Genomic DNA, 21,426 nt, shown 5'->3' on the forward strand with positions numbered 1-21,426 from the left:
AGGGACTGCACAGCTCCCCAGAGCCTTCCAAATCAGCTGTTGGGAGCTCTTGCATGCTGCCTTTTGGAGCGTAGGACTTGGATGAGAAGCAGAGAGAGTGTCAAGGGGCCAGTCCAAAGCATACTGGGAAACAGAAGTGGTGCTTCTTCTCTGACAATAATTAAAACACAAATGACACCTTAAAAAGCTCAGATCTACTTTCCATTCTCACTTGTACATTGTTTTTACATAGGATTACCAGATGTTGCTAACATAAATCGATTATTCATGGTTGTTTATTTTAAATGCACACATTAGAAGCTGCTGTTAGTTATGACTACAAATCATGGCCTGATGTAAACTACTCAAATGGCAGCTGCTGAAAACAATGACAGCAAACTTATTCAAAACTTTCTGTTGGAGAGTTGCTTTGTCATCACTGTATTAGAGGGCACAGATGCCTCCCCCCAGTGCTGGGAAGTTGATCTTAAAATGGGGAGCACCTCCTTGAGGCCTGTTCAGGTGGCACAGTAGAATAAGAAACAGGTCCCCAACTGGGGCTGAGTAGGAATTTGTGGGTTCCCTTTCAGATCTGGCCACTAGAAGGAAATCTTTTCCAACTGTTCTATGCTATGCTATGACTGCTGGATGCATTGGGATAATTGTTTGACAGCCCAATCCTATCCTGGGCCAACAGCAGTGGAGCTCACAAATTGCTGCTTTATATCCTGGTACGGTGGCATGAAAGGTGTACCAATGTTGCACCAGAGCTACTGGCAAAAAATGGCTAGATGCTCTTTATGGCTACCATGGCCCACCCAAGCTTCACTGGATCAGGTAAGGTGGCAGCAGGGGAAAGGAATGGTAGATTTGCTGTGGGAGTGGGTGGATCTCGAGGTACTAGAGTATTTATGTCCTGGACAATCATGTCCTGGTCAAATGCATTCTCATCATTGGCTTTCCTGGACATTTGCATTTGACCGGCCTGGAAGGGGGGTAGGTGAGACTGGCAAAGCCCTGCTGCAAAGCCTGACACAGAGGTTCTTAAGTGTGTGCTGGCAAAATAGCTGGTGCAGACTTGAGAAGCCCCATTGTGGGGCCTGGGACTTTCCTCGGGGAAAGGGAACAAAATTTCCCTTCCCCCAAGAAGACGTCTGGTGGCCCCAACAGCACTCCTGGATACAGAGGTAGCCATTTTGGCACCGCTGCACCCGGTGCCGCCACTGAGTATAGGATTGGGCTGCCCTTGAGAGCTCATCTGAGGCCCTGCTTGGCTGATCCAACCCCTGGACCCTCTCAGTACTAGCGGTAGTGAAAGCACCCATGATATCATAAGAAGGCTGCAGAGGTGCCACAGAGGCCTAATGCAGGATTTTGCCTCAGAGACCCCAGCAACATGGCATCAGCAATGGCCATGCCAGGTTCTACTATGGTCCACCAAAGGTCTTGAAGCAAAACTGAGAGCAAGATGTTCTTTTATCCCCTGCCCTGCTGTATAACTTGAAGAAGACAGAGCAGCTTATTTTCCTACAGCTGGAAGCAAAGCTAAGGGCTGTTTCACACATGACACTTTTCCTATATGAATGCATGCAAGTGGGATAGCAAAGTAACCTACGCATGGTCGTGAAAACTGCAGAAGTACATCCTGCAAAACTGCATTTTGTTACATCCATGCTTCATATATTGGAAATCTGTACAGCATGCCCAGGAAATGTAAGTATATAGGAAGTGAGGATCTTTTTTTGATCTGATAACTCAGTTTTAACAATCCTAATTTTCCAATGTTAGAACAGGTAACATCTAGCAATGTTGTCTAAACAAAACGGGGGGGGGGGCAATCATGCAAGAAGAAATATAACACAAGCAGTTTACATTTCATTTTCTTTTCGGAAAAATGCAAGGGAGTTGATAGCTAGTAGAGAGCATGCACAGACTATTTAAATGCTGCCTTTTCTCAAGGTGAGCGCATAACTTTTGCCACTGCAGATCTAGTACACAACACAATGCGGTGCACAGAGCTTATGATCATTCTATCTTTATTAACCCCTTTATGGTGTTACCTTGAGCCACAACTGAATGAAGAGAGATAGAATGTTGCTGTGTATGCTATTTGGTTAAGAGGATCTTTGAAAATTATGTATCCAAAGATGCTTAATCTAAGTCCCCAATACCTAAAGCTGTAGAGAGGACTACACGTCCCATCAGCCTAGAGAGTTTGCTCTTTTGGTATGTGATAGCAATCTTGGTTAATCGGGAACAGGCAGAACTGATGCTAAACAGATTTGAGGGCTGCTCTGGGGAGATTTAACATTTGCATTCAGTTCTGTTGCTCAGAACTGGAGGTAACCTTGGCTGCAGCAAGGGTTGCAATTTTAACTCTGGAATTTGTTGCCATTGTTTTAAATCTTAAAAAAGCACATCTCAGTAGGATGGTCTTTATTTTCTTCTGTGGTGGACCTCAATAAGAACTATTCACATCTTGGGAAAATGAAAATGATTGACAATCCTTTTCTTCTCTTGGGGCCCAATCCTGTCCAACTTTCCAGCACCAATGGGGCATGAGCTGCAACCTGTGGTGGGCAGTCACAGAGGCCTCCTCAAGGTAAGGGAACATTTGTTCCATTACCAGGGCTGCACTGTGGATGTATAGGTACTGGGAAGGTTGGATAGGATTGGGCCCACGATCTCACAGAAGTGCATGTGTGTATCCTAAAGGTCTGAAGGGCCTTACATTACATTAGAAGGGCAATATGACCAAAATAATAGAAGCCAGTAAACTGACATTACTGACTTATGTTTTAGATCAGGGGTCAGCAGTCTTTTCTCAGGAAGAGCCCAGATGTTTGGCAATGATGTAATGATATCATTTCCAAACTTCCAGGTTGCAAGCTCCAGAAATGGCTGTTTGGTGTTCAGCTTCTCAGGAGAAGCCTCCTGCCCAATTTGCCATGTGCTGGACAGGAACTGGAAGAGCCACCTTCCCAGGCTTGTGGAGTCCTTGTGAGCAGCAGTGGCATAGGAACACCATAAGCCAGGGCAGGTAGCACTGCCAATGTCTGGCATGCAACAAATTGGGCAAGAGGCTTTGCCTCCCAAGCCAAGCTCTGTGCAGGCTGAATAACACTGGGTCGCAGTGAGTTGCCGCCCCATTATAGATAAACAGGAAATATGCCTCACAGGTCTGAAAAACGGGAATTACATTTCTTGTCATACAGTTTGCTGTTCAGAGCTCAGAGTTTTCCAACTTGAAAACAGACTAGGGATGAGAGAGAGAGAGAGAGAGAGAGAGAGAGAGAGAGAGAGAGAGGAGATTGTCAGCTAATTTTTCTTGTGTCACAACTTCCTTTAATTCTGCAATGAAATAATTCCCATCCTTACTTTGGTCTGGCCCACCCATGAGGCATGGCAAAACAGCTGCTTCAAGTGGAGGGAGAGGAGGTAGTCACAAAGTGGTGAGTGGTGTTCTCTATCTGCCTTCGCTGGCCCCAGTGGCATAGCTAAGGGGCTGCAGGGGGTAGCAGTTGCAATGGGCAACAAGCTTTAAGAACATAAGAACAGCCCCACTGGATCAGGCCATAGGCCCATCTAGTCCAGCTTCCTGTATCTCACAGCGGCCCACCAAATGCCCCAGGGAGCACACCAGATAACAAGAGACCTCATCCTGGTGCCCTCCCTTAGCTTTAGGGGGGCAACAAGCTTTAGGGGGGCAACAAGCTTTAGGGGGGCAACAAGCTGAACTTGACCCTAGTTGCCAAAATTGTGAAAAAAATTGGTATGTATGAATAATATCATCATGTTATATATCACTGGAAAGTTAATTTAATGAGGAGTGCAATGCAATAAACCCCACTGGGATATCTGTATTCTATCAAAGGTTATGGCCAATTAACCAGAAAATGAAATCATAACTGCCATATGGAACAAAAAATGGATTTCAGTAACTCGAAACTGATCTATGAGACTACCAAATCTTCTTTGAGCCCAGGTAGCAGATAGATGCCTTAGTGATGCCACTGGCTGGGGGGGGGAGTGGCAGAGCAAGCGGGTGGCGAGCTTCTGGGGGAGGAGACATGTTTTCCCACGATTTTCACTTTTTAAAAAACTTGAGTGTGACATCCCTTCCGGTTGTGACATCACTTCCAGGGCATCATTTTGAGCTCGGCACTGGGCTACATGATCATTAGCTATGCCACTGCCTGGCCCACTTCCCAACCTGCCACATCATCCTGTACTCCAATCCTCTTCTCACTGGCAGAGAGTTAGCAAGAGGAAGATGAGGGTGGAAGCAACCCATCTCTTCCTCCACCACCTCTCCTGTAGGCAAACGTGGAGGTGGTGCTAGAGGAAAAGAAGCAGGAGGCTGCAGCAAATCTGTTTAGTTCACTCCTAGAATTGCTCTGCCTAGGAGCTTGTGCAACACCTTTATACCCCTCCCATGAATGAGTACCCTGACTGCCTCACGTTCCACCTAGCCTATTTGTGTGAGTAAGCAATTAGGCAGGAACAAGGAGGTGGTGGAGATATGAAGGTGGAGGCCAAGGTAAGATGAGTGGAGCACTCCTGGATCGCTGCTCTGCCACTGCCCTTACCCTGTCAGTCACTTCTTTCAACCTTGAGGGTGAGCACGCAAGCAAGAAGGACAGGAGGGTCAGAATTGGACCGCACTGACATTTTCACAAAACAAAGGAAAAAGGGGGAGGATGGAATATCATGATGAGTCATCAGGCACCACTTCAGCTTGGGCTGGACCTGTCCTTACTGCTGGGCATGAGGCCTATGGAAGATTTCTTCCAAACAAAAGATCACAGATTCTCCAAACACTACCCATTATTTCCCTTCTCTCTCAGCTTTCTTACAGCAGGTCCCCAGCCCACTGGTGATGTGGTTCAAGTGAACGAGAGAGACAGAATTCCAGGGCTCGGCACTGGATACTATTCTCAGCCCTCCTCCCCGCACACAAGTAAACCATGAAGACTCCTTAAAAAAGAATGGGATTGTGGCCCTTTGGTAGAATCCATCTCTGTTCATTCTGATGTCATTTGTTTTCATAGATAATCTACATTGCATTTAAGGGGCATGGTACCTGTTCAGTCTCTAAAGAGCTATTCTCAATATTCTGCTCCTGGAAGAGTTCACTTGATTTCTCTGGACCAGGCCTCATTGCTCTAAAACGTGAAGAAAATGGGGACTGTAATGATCAAGCAAATGCTGGTATTAATTCTCAGCTGTCAAGTCCTACACTTCAGCCTCCTCTAATTTTGGAATAATTTCCTCCAGAGATCCCGTGTCCAAAGAAGCATTCAGTTGAGCAGGACACCGGAAAGTAATTTATCAAGGAGTAGAAAAACATTTATTAACAGTATTTCCCTGTGACAAGTTCAACAAAGCAAACCCGTTCAATTTAATAGTCCAGGTGTTTGAACCAATATCTGTGGGAGTGGTCTTCTTAGTGCTAAAAAGCTGTGGTAATGCAAAAGATACTGTACAATATATCTGTTGCAATAAAAGGTTGAGATATGGGTATGCAAAGAGTGCATCAATGAAAAGCCCTCTTTCTTCTCAATTCTGTTGTCACAAAGTGCTACAGTTGGCAGCCCAGTCCAGCATAGGAGCGGGCTTCCCCCCTATCATCTTTTACGTCCATGTACTCAATTACCCATGCAATGTTTCAAGTGAACATTCTAAATGCCAGACAAAAGATTGGAACATTGACAAGGTAGCTAGAACTAACTATTCTTCAGATGTAGTCAGTCAAACAGCTTTAATGGTGAGGTGTTTAACCCAATGCCAACTAGTGGTGCTTTGTGATGACATGGATTTGTCCAAACCACAGCCAGTGATGAGATTATTACTCACCCTGTTCCAATGAAAATAGACACCACAATTCCATCAAGATCTTGTGGTTGGGAAATAAATTTCACTTGTACCACCAATTCAACTGAAGAAGTCTGTGCCCCCATATGTGCACATCCATATGTGCCCATAGATATCCATATGTACTCCATCACCTCTGAGCACTCAGATCTTCAAAGAAAGTTCTGCACTAGATTCCTTTGCTGCTTATGGCAAGGTGTGTGGCCAGGGCCATGTAGGATTTGACAAGGTAGTAGTGTGCATCAGTAGTGATAGCATACTATTGGAGGGCCCAATTGGCTGGACTGATCCCATGAACCCCTTCAGTGGCAGTGGTGGTAGGAGTTGGCTAAGAGGCTTGAACCACTGCTATGCCCTGCACTCCCGTGTACAAATAGGAGTGTCATCCAGGTACATCACCAAGCCCACTCTCCTACTAACCTGTGAGCTTTATCCATAAAGCTCCTGTGAGGATACAGGGGACTTCAGAAAAAGTTCGTTTCCTGGCAGAGAGCACAGAAATCAGAGGAGATGCCACCACTACTAAGGGACTCAGCAGCAGCAACAACTCACTGCTAAAGGATTCAGCAGCAACTCTCTTTCTTTCCATTCTCCATTTTCAGGGCTGGCCCAAGGCCTCCTTTACCTAATTTGCCAGACTCTGCTCCTACTATTCCCTGGATTGAAACTGAAGAGGGGCAGAAGAAGAAGTGTGGGACAGAAGAGAGTAGTGGCTAGAGTGAAATGAGGAGAAGTGGAGGTGAGTGAACTGACAGAGGGCCTAATCCTATCCAGCACCGGTGCAGTCACAAATGCAGACCCAAGGTAAGGGAACAAATGTTCCCATATCTTGAGGAGGCCTCTGTGACCGCCTCCCCACCATAGGATTCAGTGCATGTCCCATTGGCACAGCTGTACCGGCACTGGATGGGATTGGGTCCAGAGATGGGTTTGTCCCTGCCATTCTGCTGTCTGAGGTGACTGCCATAATTAATTCCTGTTCCATCATCCATTCCTACTGGTGAATACATATGGGTGAAGCAGTGGTTCCTCTTTATTCTACTGCTGGTAAACATTCCTCATCATCAATGGTGAGTGAGGCCACTGCCATTAGGCTACCATGGCCTCCTACCAGCAACCATTGTCACCACCAGTAAACCACGGGAGCAGTGCAAGGACTTTGCACAGAGGCCTCCAGCAACCTAGCATCAGCACTGTGTGTGGTGACCAGAAGCATGGCATTCTGGTCATTTGCCTGTGGAACCCTGCCCCACCTTCTCTGAGGAAAATTGGACTCCTGTTTACTTCAGCAGGTAGGGGTGGAAGACTGGCAAAGGGACCAATAGGGAATGGAGAAGGGGAAGCTGTGGTTAAAGTTTTATCCAGCTCCAGTGACAAAGCCCTGTGATGGAGTCATGCAGAAGTTGCAGTCATGGAAGAGAGAACTTCATGACTTGATGTAATTATTTTTGTCACACTGGTGACATAAGAGCCACCTGATCACCATGGATGTCGGATGCCCCACATTTTGGCCTGTTTCAGGGACACAGAGCTAGTTCCTGCAGAAAAGATATTTCCCCCCTCAAAACACCTCCCCAACTCCCTGACACATAAGGCATCCTAGAGGCTTCTTTTTGTCTTCTTGGATCAGTCTGAGCAATCTCCTTAAACAAGGCTGACAGAACAGATGTTTTCTACAAGCAAAATTATTCTGGTAAAAGTCAAGCTCAAAACATTCTTCTCATAGTCTGCAATACTTACAACATTTTATCCATATTAAAGATCTTCTAGGTACATCCTATTAAATATGTATTTAGGACACTGAATTCTACTACATCTGAAAATCGCTAGTATAGGTTGTAATAATTCTTTTCCTAGTTTTAAGAGACATGGCTGAAACACCAAACGTATGGTTCTCACTCATCACTACACTAATAAAAGGACAGGAGAAAGCAGCTAATGTCCTAGGAACTTGCAAGTCACCAGCCTCACCCTTCCAGCACAACAGTCACAAGTCCTATTGAAAAGAGCTGCATTGCCTTAGCAAAACTGTTACGATTAATAAAGATCTCAGTATGTATGTTTCTGTAAAATGTACCTCCAAGAAGATATTATTCAAGACTGGCTGCTGGTCTGTCACAGTGGATTGTGTTCGAAAAGAAGAGATGTTTGAATACACTTGATAACTATTGGGAATCAAGTGTCCCAAGTTTCCTATTCTAAGAGACAACTTATTTATGGTGGCTCTTAAAGTAGGGAACTTGGGTCACTTGATTATGGTGAATTTATGGTGAATCTCATTTCACCATAGTGAATCCCGCATTTATGGTGTTATATTTTTGGTGAATCCCACAAAAAGGGAGATCCCCATGCCGAGTTCTCCCTGCCCCTGCCATAATATTCCAAAATCATCACTATGTGTGGTGAAACACAGCATGTGGTGACCCTGCATGTAGTGACTGGTCCTCAAGATTATGGCAGGAACATGAAGAGAACTCAACATAAGGATCTCATTTTGGATGGTATTCCCACAGCACACGTACCCTGTAACATAAGGCTGCCTTCAGAAGAAGCCTGTTTAAAATGGGCACCAAAATGGTTGCAAAGAAAGAAGACCTATTCCTTAAGGTAACTTTTTAAACTGCTAGAACACAACCATTTTTTATCTGATCATTCTGAATTTTGGCCAGGTTACACCCCTCACCAGGAAGATTTATTTGTGCCAGATGCAGAGGTGTGACTAGGGTTTGGACTAGGGCGACTACGGTCACCCTGTATGAGAGCTCATTGCGACAGCCCCATGATGGACCTCCTCCAATGACGCACAGTACAGAATAAATTGCAATATCTTACGCACAACCTAATTGCAGGGGCATCACTAGGGTTGGTGTCACCCCATTAACACTATCATTTATTTATTTATTTATTTAACAATACAGATCACCCAACAAATTAGTAACCAACAAAAAAACCAGTGGTCAATTTGAAGGCACTGACACAACTGAATAACCTTATTGGTTCTCGGCTGTGTCATAATAACACCTCACTAGGGTTGGTGTCACCCCATTAACACTATTATTTATTTATTTATTTATTTATTTATTTATTTAATAATACAGATCACCCAACAAATTAGTAACCAACAAAAAAACCAGTGGTAAATTTGAAGGCACTGACACAATTGAATAACCTTATTGGTTCTCTGCTGTGTCATAATAACACCTCACTGGCCCTCAGAACCATCTGTCAGTTTTGAGTTAAAAGAAATCTACTTTTTGTTACATAAGGCAGTTATGTTTTCCTTTTCTGGCTATTTGGCCATAACTTTTGATAAAATATAGATATTTCAATGTGGTTTATGTCATTGCATTCTACATTCAATTACTCATGGATTGGTACATAACATGATGGCGTTATTCAAAAGTACCAACATTTCACAATTTGGGCCAGTAGCGGTGTCACCCCCCCCCCATGAATTCCTCACACATTGTGGTCCACACCTCCCTAGTGACACCATTGGCCAGATGTCATACTGATCAAACAAATCATCTGGATTATAGAACTGTAGAAGCATTATAATGAATGTTAGAGCTCTGAAAATGAAAAGTGTTTTAATGATACATCCACCCCTGCAGATGTAGAAAGTGGCTACCCAATTTTTTTTCAGTGACATTTATGGTGCACCTTCACTTATGCTTATTAGAGCTCTGATGCCAAGTCATATACTGGCCAGTGTACATGTAATTTTTTTGTATTCCACCCATTCCTGAAGGTGAGTTACAATATTTTAACTCATTAGATAAATAGCTATGAAAAACTAAAACTTCAGCTCACAAAGCTAGAATTCCAGACTCTACCACCCAAATCCAGCCCATAAGAGCCAAACAGCCCAATCCTATTCACACTTTCCTGGGAGTAAGCCCCATTGACTGTAATGTGACTTACTTCTGAGAAGATAGGCATAGAATTGGGCTCAAAGATCCCTATGAGGTTTTGTTTGTTTCATTAGTAAAGGGTATAGCAAGTTAGTAATGGGGAGCCCATGTGGGAAGTTTGGGCTGAGATAGGTGTTGAGAGAAATTTGACTTCTTTGGGAGTCATTTATATTTGTATTTTAGTGTTATCTTCTTCTACTGCTTTTAAAACTGCTGTAACCTACTATGAGGCCCCATGATAAAGAAACAGCAGAGTGGCAAGTCTCTCATACAAAGAAGAAACATACTTACTAAGTGCCTGGATATTCTTAGAGGCGAGGTGCATTACATGCCCTCAAGCAAGTTGTTCATTATTCAGACAACTAAGTGTAGGAATACATGCAACATCAATAATAAATGTGCTACTAGCGCTTAAAGGCCTGGTTTTTGCATCAAAAATAAAGTCTGCAATTTTGAAAAAAGTAGCTCTGAAATGCAGTTGGCAAGCCACTTGTTAACATTTCAACTTTTATCAATGTGTACAGATTGTTTCTTCTCCTATGCTCAGCAACGGATTCTCTGGCCTTTCCACAGGAGCCATTCCAGAGAGGCTTCTGGTTTACACCCAGAGGATTTTCAGGAATCAGGTCAGTGACTTCTGCCAGACCCAACTGCCAGACTTCTCATTGCCCAATTTCTATCCATATGTTCTTTTTAGCATTTATAATTCAATAAACAATTTTCTTCAGAGCCATTTGATGGAGATTGTTGAATGAATTTTTCTAATGTAAGCCTTTCAGATGATCATCTAATGACAGCAATCTGTGCATAACTTGCTTAGGCCCAAATGCTAACCAACCTTCCAGCACTGGCATAGCTGTGCCAATGGGGCATGTGCTGCATCCTACCGTTGGGTGGTAGTCACGGAGGCCTCCTCAAGGTACAGGAATGATTGTTCTCTTACCTTGGAGCTGCATTGCCCTTACTTCAGTGCTGGGAAGTTGGTTACGATTGCGCTCTCAATGGATTTGCCCAATACAGGTTAAGCCTCATTATTTGCGTGGGTTCTGTTCCAAGCACTCACGTGGATGGCAAAAAAACACACTATAGCAAATCAATTTTAAAAACAAAGTTTCTTTGCCCCAGTGATTTAAAAACAGACTTGCTGACCTTTGGGATGCAAGATAAGAGTCATTAAGAAGACAATCCATCAATCAGTCATCCTCCAAGCGCTTCACTCAGTCCCTCCCTTCACCAATGAAAACGTACTCAGGGGGAAGGGAGGAGTCGCCTGGAGAGAGAAGGATGGATGGATTGTCAGTCAGTTGCCCTCTCTCTCCCATTAAGGAGGCTGTTGTTAATGGACTGTTCAGTTTTTAAAACTGATTTTAAAGGGAAGCATTTTTCCCCTTCTCCAGGGATCAGCACATTCCTTCTCCTTTGCAGGGGCCATTCGTGTTGAGTCAAATCCATGTATAAAAAATCCGTGTATAAATAGGCTGGACCTGTACTTTGCTGACACCATACTTCCAGCAAAACTTACTGTAGTAGTAGTAGTAGTAGTAGTAGTAGTAGTAGTAGTAGTAGTAGTAGTAACTTTATTGTCATTGTGCTACAGCACAACCAAATTTTATGCACCTTTGAGATACAAGCATAAATATATTGTATTGGCAACCTTCAGTCTCGAAAGACTATGGTATCGCGCTCTGAAAGGTGGTTCTGGCACAGCGTCTAGTGTGGCTGAAAAGGCCAATCCGGGAGTGACAATCCCTTCCACACCGGGAGCAAGTGCAGTCTGTCCCTGCTCTGTCTCCCTGGCTATGGGCCTTCCTTCTTTGCCTCTTAGCCTCAGACTGTTGGCAAAGTGTCTCTTCAAACTGGGAAAGGCCATGCTGCACAGCCTGCCTCCAAGCGGGCCGCTCAGAGGCCAGGGTTTCCCACTTGTTGAGGTCCATCCCTAAGGCCTTCAGATCCCTCTTGCAGATGTCCTTGTATCGCAGCTGTGGTCTACCTGTAGGGCGCTTTCCTTGCACGAGTTCACCATAGAGGAGATCCTTTGGGATCCGGCCATCATCCATTCTCACGACATGACCAAGCCAACGCAGGCGTCTCTGTTTCAGCAGTGAATACATGCTAGGGATTCCAGCACGTTCCAGGACGTAAATATATAAGCATAAATATATACTACAATTCTAACAATCACACTCTACACACTCACCCACACATTCTATACAACATGCATCATAATATGTTTGAACATCTCTGTGCCTGGGGTGTGCACTAAACTCATTGAAGAGGATCTTTATGATGCAATCCTGTGTTACAACGTGATGTCCAATACCCACCTCATGATGGTCAGGTAAGCCAGACTTATTTCAGATCTATGAATTTCTGTTTGGAATCTAAATAGATGCCATCAGGTACCACCAGCAAATCACAACAAGAAACAGAATGGTCAAAGGTAGTTATTATGTCCACACCTTCTAGTACTGTTTTGTTAGGCAAGTGGCTCTTTCAGAACATTTCATAGTAGCAGTAACTAGTCTGAATCTCTCAGGAAGCTCAGAAGAAAGCCAAAGCAGGCATCTAAGGGATGGTTAGTATAAGAGTTGAGTTCTGAAAGAAGTCCTTGGTTCAAATATACTAATTCATGAGCTCTCTAATGCAGTGTTTCTCAACCAGTGCTACATGTACCACTGATGGTATTTGAGATAGTATCTGGTGGCATGCATGGGACCCACAGATACCTGCTACCTGGCAGTGAGACCAGTGATGTGATGTAACAAACAGCAACAGGAAGTTTAGCTTAGAGAGCAGAACTCCAAAGTGTGCTTTTTGCATGCTCAAAAATGCTACTGTCCGCCCTGAGCCTCTTACTAGTGTTTGCTGCTTTGCATCTGACCTTCCAAACTGGAAGTAATTGATGATGACTAGTTACCAGTTACTTTCGGTGAAACTTCCAATAGGTGGACCATGAGAAGTGGTACAGCAGGAGACAAATGTTGAGAAACACTTCTCTAATGGTTTTAAATAAAACACTCTTTTCTCAGCCCCTCCCAATCTCCTCATTTGCAATATGGGGTCACTGTAATGCTGAATTACTCTTTAAGGTTTGATAGGATTGTTGAAATATTATATGTATTTGTGCTTACAGCACTTGGGTAGCCCAAGCCTATGTAACTCCCCTGTGGTGATGCAGTGGCACTAACATAGCCTTCACTGCATCCTGCAGGGGACTTTTGGTATGTTGAGGCCTTCTTGGGGTAAGGGAGTATTTGTTCCTTTGCCTCAGGGAAAACCCCAGCTACGGCCATGGGTCAAACTGGGCCTACGTCAGCTCTACAACTGGTGCAAACCCACATTGACCCGTGAAGGTGAATGGGGCCCAGGAAGGAGGTTAGGATTTGGTAGGTGCTACTGTTGTAGAACACACCTCTTCTAAGACCCGATCCACCATCCTCCCCTGTCACCACCCCTTTCCACCCATCATTCCTGTGTTCCACCCTAACCCTCACCCTTCGACCACCCCATCCTGCCTCCCTCACCAGCATTCCTTAGTCAGTGAATCTTTGGCTATCCACCAGCACATGATGTCCGTTGCTGCCTTACAACAGCCCTAAAACTGTTGCCACCAGCACAACCTACTTTCCACCTGTGGATTGGGTCAAAATGGATACATGTTGGCATCCTTCAGTCTCGGAAGACTATGGTGTCACGCTCTGAATGGTGGTTCTGGAACAGAGTGTCCTCTCCAGTGCGCGAAGCCTGGGTAATGTAGATATGGAGGATAGGCTGTTACCCATGCAGCAAATCCCCCCTCTCCACGTCGCTGAAATGGTCCAATGGAAAGGCAGAGGCCAATACGGTTGGTTCCAGCGGCGTCGCAGGAGTTGCCAGAACATGACTATGTTCAGCCATGAACTGCCTCAGGGACTCCAGCTCCGGATTTTGCCTCGAGGTTGACTCCTGAAGCCTTTTCCATAACTGGATGTAGCCACAAGGCAGTGGAGGTTTGGGATCAGAGTTTTCCTTCTCTCAGATGAGCTGCCTTCCTAGGCTGACGAGTCCCATCTACCCGGTGGCGGATACATGTGTTATAAATATATGTGTTGTGCATTGTCATTATTCTTTAGTCTACATTGAAGCCCTCTAATACTGAAAAGTTCAAATCCCTCTTTTTCAAGCTTCATCTCTAACATCTGGGGAGGCTTGCAGTCCTAGGACTCTAGATCTGAAGACTGCAAATCCTGAGCTCAGGGAGATACAGCCCACAAAGCTGTTTATTTTTCCTACAAGCCTGTCCAACACAAAGCACCATCAGCACAACTGCCAAGTCTAGAATTCAGTGTTTGAAGATTAGGGTTCAAGTATGCAAAGTAATACTCAAGCACTAAGACAATGTGAAATTAGCATAAAACCACTGTATTTCAAATGCATAATTCTAATCTGATTTAGTCCACGTTTTATCTGTTAAAAGTGTCTGAGAACTCATTGACAGGTCATATTCTATTAAACATATAATATGCTCTATTTTCCTGCAGGCAGTGGAGTTTCATACATAATTCAACTGTACAAAACACTTGAGAAGATGTTCAAAACATTTCACAGGCGATACAAAGCAAATACGTTTTTATATGCTTCTGTTGTGTTGAGATATTTTTTTTCCCCTTTTAGTATCTTAAAGATACACTTTCTGTTTACTTCTTGGGTCACTGATTTATTCCATTGTTCTTCTATTGCCATCAGAAAGGAAAAATATGGAGAGTATACGAGAATCCAGAAAAAGGTTTACTTGTAGCTATGTTCTGTCTTATGAATATATATGCAGTCCATGCACTGGTGAGATTTATTTCATCACAATAAAAATGATTGTGTTGTAAAATGAAATGTCTAGATGCATTAAAAGTTTTTGCAGGGTGGGGGATATTTTTGCCATACGGCCTGGCGTTAAGTTTTATGAATTGTTCTACTGGAAAATTAATGCTGTGATATAATATTTTTTTGTGTAAATGTCACTATTCCAGCACAGTGGTATGATAGGCGTATTCACATGGAACAGTTAATTCTGCTCCTTGCTTTCTGTGGAGATGCTTTGGGGTTTAGGAGATGAAGGCTGGTAGTCGCATTCTGTAGCTGACCAGAGTGCTAATCTGGTACTGCACTGTAGCATGGCCATGGCATACAGAGGACTTTGAAATAGATCAGGCTTGCCAACCTGCTGCTAGTTCTTTGCTCTGAAATAGCATTGATCAGTCAAACTATGTTCTTTCAGGTAATCTGTTTCTCATCATTATTGTTAATGAGATTTTTATTCTTCCCTTCACACAGATTCGGGCCTTGTTGTCTGCTTACACAAGGGAGTTGGGAGGGGGTCACAGGGCTTGGAGCCAGAGTTCTGGAAGAGAGCAAGGCAAGGCAAACTAGGGAGCTGGTCAAAGAGGAACTGTGAAAAGAAAGCTATTTCATCAGCAGAAAAGAAGCCAGAAAGCCTAGTCACTTCCTGGCTCTAGCTGTCACCCCAATTCAGAGCCTTTGGGCCCAAACATAATGCTTACTAATGTTGGCAAGAGTGTGTCTGCCAGCACATGCTGGAGTAAAAGTGCTGGAAAGCACTGTGTGACAGTATGCATACAGGTAAGTGCCACAGGGGTGGGAGGAGAACAGGGAGAGGGTTAATGGGGCAGGGGCAGCAATGGGGTAGGAAGTGGCCTGATCAGATCTGGGAGGGAGTGGCAGCAGCAGCAGCAGTGCACGCCATATCCTATCCCCCTTTCTGGGCCTCATCTGCTGCCATGGATCAACTCAAACTTGTGCCAGCAGTATTGATCCATTGTGGCTGCTGGAGCTTACCCCTTACCTCAAGGAGACATCCAGCAACCAGAATTCCTATGCACAATGCAGCAGAGCCTATGTTGGCACCACTGCATCAATGTGGAAGAACTTAGGTAGGATCAGGTTGCTCATCTCCTCCTCCTGTGTAGGCCTAAACAAATTGAGCCCTTGGACTGCCACATGGTCATTTCTGTTTCAAGTTTGGGTTTCTGCTCTCATATGGTATTGACTTGGTTCCTGGGGCTCCAGAGTGAGTTGTTGGGCAGAACAGCTCCAGAGGTCCTGGTGAAGGGAATTGGGGTCCTAGGGTCCTTGGATGGGGCCTAGGACCTCATGGATCTCAACTCTTTGTTTTGGGGAAAGAATGCCACATGTTGTGGCAAAGAATTTCACAGACAAATCATGTCCAGAGAAGTACCTCTTTTTGTGTATCCTATATATCCCACCAATCGGTTTCTGGTTGAATGACCTCTGGTTCTAGTTTCTTGAGAGAGGGAGAAAAGCTTATCTCTATTCTGTCCACACCACAAATAATTTTATAGGCCATAGGGCCCAATCTTATGGGCCTGATGTGCTGCTGGAGTTTGCTTTCTGGTGGCTCAGCATGCTTTACAGCTGCTATAAAAGGAAACCCACCATTCCATGCAGCCGGTCTGCTGCTACAAGCAGTGAGTGGCCATGACTGTGAACCAGTAGCTTCCAAAGGAGCCCTGCTGCCAGTAAATCAGCGTGGGGGTTGTCCATACATCAGTTGTGTATGGACATATTTGAAAATATCTGGAGGCCATTCCTTGACAAAGTATCTTGAGCCACATAGATGTACTTAGTGTTTTGATTGCTTATATGTAACCATTTCCCCCTTTCTTTTCTTTTCCTTTTTTAAAATATGCAACTGTATAGGACCACATATATGTAATGCTCTTTTTTCTCTTCATTGTCTTTATTCACATAGAATTTTAAAAAGCATTTTTAAAAAGTCAGCATGGGGTGGGGGGGCGGATGGGACAGCAGGTGGGCAGAACAGGATGGGGAGTAGGAGGAATGGGGCAGAGATTGGGGTGGAGAGGAGGTGTTGAAGCCCGGAAGTGGGTGGTATTGCCTGCTGATATTCTGTCCCCCTTCCCGACCTCAATCTGCCTTCCCACATACACTCAGACTTGTGACAGCCAAATTTGCTGGTACAGGTTCGAGCAGACACATTGCAGCAGTGGCAGCTTACCCCAAGGCAACGGAATAAACCTTTCTTACTTAAAAGAGCTCTGGGATTGCCCCCCCCCCCACAGGATGCATCACACACTGGTGGCATGGCTGCATTGACAGAGGGTTGTCAATGGGATAAAATAGGGCTGTTCTCCCTTTGTTGCCACTTTTCCAAGTGAAACGCCCCAAATCCTGTAGCCTGACTTCATAAGGAAGCTCTATCCCTCAGATCAGTGGTTCTCACACATTTAGCACCAGGACCCACTTTTTAGAATGAGAATCTGTCCCACCAGAAGTGATGTCGTGACTGGAAATGACATCATCAACCAGGAAAATTTAACAATCCTGGGCTGCAATCCTACCCATACCATGGTAGCACCAAGTCTAATATATTAAAAATAAAATATTGCAGTGAATGGAGACCCACCTGAAATTGGCTCGTGACCCACCTAGTGAGTTCCAGCCCACAGTTTGAGAAACACTGCCTCAGATAATTTCGGTTGCCCTCTTTTGTACCTTTTCCAGCTCTACAATATCCTTCTTGAGGTATGGTGACCAGAACTGTATATCGTATCCCAAATGTTGCCACACCTAAGATTTATTATTTATTATTAAGAATACTTTCACACTGCTTTTTAACAGTGGTGATATAATATTAGTGGTGATATAACAGTCTTATCTTTTCCTAATAATCCCTAGTAATAATCCCTAGCACAGACACTTTCTTCAGTGTTGCCACTTTCATGAAGCCCTTTCATGGAATAATGAACCCTGACCACAATGCCTTTTTCCTGGCTTGTCACTGACAGCTCAGATTCCATCAGTTTACTTGTGAAGCGGAGATGTTTTGCCCCCGTGAGCATCACTCACACCTATTGAGATTGAAGTTCATTTGCTGTTTGATTGCCCTTTCGCCCAATCTGGAGAGAGCCTTTTTTGAGCTCTTCACAGTCTGCATCAGTTTTAATCATCCTGAACGGTTTGGTGTCACCTGCTAATCTGGCCACCTCATTATTTACCTCAGATCATTTATGAATATGTTAAGAAGACACTTGACCTGAAGGAAATTGAATTTCACTAAAACTGAAACATACAACCAGCACTATTTTCCTATTAATAAAAGGAGCATTGGGACTCTTTTCTTATGGCAAACTGCTCAGGTAAAAATGTTTTTAGTACGACCACTTCTGAAGTGTTTTTTTATCCTAACCTCATACCTGGCAATATATGATTAGACAGACATTTCCTGCAAATGAAAACATTGGGGTCCATTTTTAGGTAAGGTGACAGCACCTGCTTGTCAACAAAGTTATATGGTCGGTGCACACGTGATAAAGCTCTAAATGAAAGGGATTTGTGCACCTTTGACATTTGTTGTTTTTACACATTTTAATACGACAGTAATTAAAATCTATTCATGCAGATTCTCCTTTAAATAAACTCCATTAGCAAAGAGTGTTTGTCAAATCTACTTTCAGCGTGCAATGCTTAATGATATCCCTTATCATTAAAAGCCTTAATCTTGTAATTTATTGCTCAAAGCAGTTTACATGTATTAGTCTAATAAACTGCAAGCAGTGAATTAACAAATGGCTGTTTGTGCATGGAATAATGTAACTAGAAATTCTCACATCTTACAATAACACTATGGTCCATTAACTGCAGTGGAATCCTGCTGACTAGGAATATAAAACAGAATGTGGATGCCACATGTTAGACCAGTGGGGGCGGGCGCTCTTCTTTCATTGAATTTGGACCTGATGAAAGGGCTTAGCCATAAACTCAATTGTAAATGCAATTTTTTAACCTGTGGGGAACCCCCCCCCCCAACACACACACTCCATTATACTAATGCCCTAGCTTCACATGAATTTCAAAACCTGTGCTGCTAGGCTTTAGGTCTCAACTTCGCCTTCCACAGGAAATGAGAACCCCAGAGAAACTGAAGCTTCCCCCTTTCTGAAATAACTCCTCCTTGAATATCAATTAGGATGGAATGTCAGTCACAACCTACTGTACTACCAGAACTTTTCTCCAGAGAAGAGATCTCAAAGGAGGTCTGATGGCTCAATTAGACTTGACATTTCATGCAGTTACATGTAACTCACACCACTGTAAGTATGTGCAGTCATTTCAGAGCAAATGGAGCACTGAACAGAATTGGGTAAATTTTCTTCAATTTTCTTTCATCAAGCAATGAAGACCTATAGGGCTTAAATGTGCTGAGTAGCATACAGGCCACTTGGTTCATTCAGACCCATTTGTGTTCATAAGGAAAGGGTGGGGACTTACTGTGACATAGCAGAGTAATCTTTCATTTCTTTTTAAAACTGTTTTTAAAGCATAAAGGAGCATTAGAGCTTTTCCGGGGGGGAGGGGCTTCTGGCAGCCACTATGTTTTTCCCAGAATGTCCAGGATCAGCACAACATCCAATGCACTGTGTGAAATATGTAACATACCAAGAGGTAGCCACTTTGTAAACAGGTGTTTGCTGTTATTTTTGAGGGAGGACTGAACAAGGAAAAGAAAACCGCACAAACTACCACTATGCCACATCACATGTACTCCTCCCTTTGCCACAAAAATGAACAGGACATGGAAAACACTTTCAAATCAAATCAAGTTTTAGTGAATGAATGACAAAGTGAACAGCGGTTTAAATGATTAAATAAATGGACTAATGAACTCTGTGTATATACTGTATAGACAAACACAGGAGGGAGAGATTGCAAAGTGGATACATGAGCTTAGTTTCTTAACCTTTTCCCATCAGCTCCTTTTCTGTTTACATTGCCCCATCTCAAAGCTGCTTTTCAGGAGAAAAAAAAGTGTCAGAGTGTGTTATAAACATTTCTGCAAAATATCTAATTTAGCACCAGAAAAGAAGTGAACTCTTCTTGAGTGAAGTCTTCATCCTTAGTATGTTTTTCAGTACTACAAATTATCCCAATGGATCACAATAATCAATACACAGCCTGGTCTACCATCCAATATCGTTCCATGAAATCCAGCAGTGAAAACAGCTGAAGCCCACATTCCTTGGTTTAACTGGACCATGGATGAAGCTGATAGCATGTGATGTCATTTAAACAGCCCTACAAGTATAGCCAGTCTCAGATCACAGAGGAGAAAGATATAATTGATTGGAGGTGGGAGGGGGGAAGAAAATTATGATTGAAGCACTTTTCAAGGCAACTTGCAAACATGTCTTTTATCTTTCATTCTGTGGAAGTGACTTTATTGTGCTATTGTTGAATGCAGATTTAAAACTCACCATAAATGCATCATTGCTAAATTGCAAACATTTAAGCAACATGGAAGGTTGTTAACTTCATTGCCAGCCCCTTAAAGTACTGTTAAATGGGCACTAAATGTCCTATAAAGTGATTTCTAAGATTTATTCACTTCCCCTGATTAGCCTTAAGCAAGATAAAAATGTTACAAGAGCCTATTGTAGCAGAACAGTCAGTTTCTCAGTGCAGAGAATGTGATCTCGAGCAGGTTTGCTTGAAAGTCTAATGACGCAGAGAGGTTTGCCAGTCTGAAAAATCACCCACCTGATAGACTTGTGATGTGCAGAGTGTGTAAATTAGACACATGCGCATGTACATATACATTGCCTCATCCTGTTGCACAACTTCAGTTGTACCCATTTTTAATAAATCTGATGACTTTTATAATAATTGGAATAGTGGTAACCACTTGAAGTTATTCAAGGTAGTAACCCTTCCTGCCAGTGCCTAGCAAACTATGTGCAGCCATGACCACGCACCAGGTGTTTTAATGGAGGAGTCAGGGTTGCATGATACAATAAACCCATATATTGAGTGATTCTGTTGGTGTTTTAAAATACACAGCTCTGTTTTCATTAGAAACAGCTACCGCTGCGTAAGGAAACTGACCTGCTTACAGATTTAAAGCCTAATATCTGTGGCCCTCAAATGCTATTCATGCAATTATAGGGCCAATTTAAAAACACTTGGATTGCGGTTGACTTCAAATTGCTTGTAAGAAACTGTAGGCTGATTCCCTAACTAGAGAAATGGGAACGCAACTCTCCTTGCATCTAGAGCACAGTTGACCTGAAGACTGTTCCCTGTGGAGGCCAGGGATGTTATGCGTACCATTAACTGGCCTCTTTTACTTTTTCACACTGAATTGCTCTTCCCAACAATTTGGGCTTGGCATAAAACGATGAGTAAGGCTGCTATGTGCAGGGGCTTTGTCAGAAAGACCCAGAAAACTATAGAATGCCAGAAACTCTGGGCAATTATGCAACACTGGCTATCCATATAGCCAAAATCTAATCCAAATAGATTAGGCAAAAACCCTAAGCACACTTTTTTAGGAGTAAATCTCAGGAGTAGACATGCATAGGATTATGCCATAAAACACGGGTCAATGAAAAAGCAATGTTTTTGAAGGTTTATGACACAATAGTATTTGGCTCATTGTACTGTTAGATTTGTAGTACCTAGTCTTCACCCTTGTTTTATCCTATGAATGATCCTCTCTCTCTCTCTCTCTCTCTCTCTCTCGCTCTTTCAGGTTTAGATGCATTTCAGTGCTCAAGAATTAGGGCATGATAAGTTGCATACCCCTGCCCCACTGATGGACCCATGCCAAAAAAAAATGCTTGCACTGCAT

The sequence above is a fragment of the Tiliqua scincoides genome, chromosome 2, assembly GCF_035046505.1.
Source record: "Tiliqua scincoides isolate rTilSci1 chromosome 2, rTilSci1.hap2, whole genome shotgun sequence".
NCBI lineage: Eukaryota > Metazoa > Chordata > Lepidosauria > Squamata > Scincidae > Tiliqua > Tiliqua scincoides.